This window comes from Euprymna scolopes, chromosome 14 (genome assembly GCF_053919585.1).
Source record: "Euprymna scolopes isolate OS-2025 chromosome 14, ASM5391958v1, whole genome shotgun sequence".
Lineage (NCBI taxonomy): Eukaryota > Metazoa > Mollusca > Cephalopoda > Sepiida > Sepiolidae > Euprymna > Euprymna scolopes.
In genome coordinates, this window is record NC_136495.1 from 157,132,640 (window position 1) to 157,133,608 (window position 969).

The window sequence follows — 969 nt, forward strand, 5'->3', positions numbered from 1 at the left end:
GCATTCCAGTGACTTAACCCCCCCTTTTTTGGTCTTGCTTAATGTGGGAGAAATCCTTCATTACTGATAAAGGTTTTATTTTTGTTACTGACTAGAGTGCCCCTTTTGGGGAGCTGGGTTTCCCCCCAAATTTTTAACCGACCTCATGTCCAACTATGCCCTTGTGCGGAGGCAAGTAAACAAAAAAAATCAGAAGGGACATTTTCCAAGGCTTCTTATAATTAATCAGAAGAGACATTTCCAGGAAATTTTGTAATTAAATCAGAAATTACTTTTCCCAGATACTTTTGTAATATTAAAACTTTGTTACATTAAATAAAGTACCTATTAACAATGCCTCCCCACGAGACAGATTTAGAAACCATGGTCGTTTTTTTAACGTGGAGAAAAGGAACAAAAATTGTCTTAGTCATAAAGGAGTTCTCCTCCACTGAGAGAGAAGAAATTGAAATGTAGCACCTGAAGAACAGATACTATAGTTTGATCTTGGCCAAAAGGCCAAGAAGAACAAATCATTTTTATTAGCTTTGCCTCAACAGCGACACCAATTTTTTTTTGTTTGGAATTTCATAACAATTAAACAACCCGGATGTAAGCATGACACACAAAAGAACACACACTATCGTATTAATATATAGATAATAATAATAATAAATTCAATTACCACATCTCGTACTAACCCCTCGCCAACATACAACACAGATAAGAAAATAAAATTAACAGATAAATTAAGATTAACAGTACATAGACGAATAGATTAAATAAACAAATTTACTATAAATACACTTAACTAAGCCTGAACAATAAATACAACAACAACCACTCCTGACAACAATCGAAATCGCTGATCAAAAAACTCCCATTTGGTGGCGTAATATACAATCTGCTAATCAAAACAAAAAAGATTTACCCGTAGAATCGAAAAAAAAATTAAATCTCATTCGTGTTTAATCAGACATGTTTAGATAA

At 33.3% G+C, this 969-nt stretch overlaps 1 pseudogene; it reads right to left on the reverse strand.

Annotated features, from left to right (window-relative positions):
* Positions 1-296: 296 nt before the first annotated feature.
* Positions 297-510, reverse strand: LOC145293544 (U2 spliceosomal RNA; annotated as a pseudogene).
* Positions 511-969: the final 459 nt, after the last annotated feature.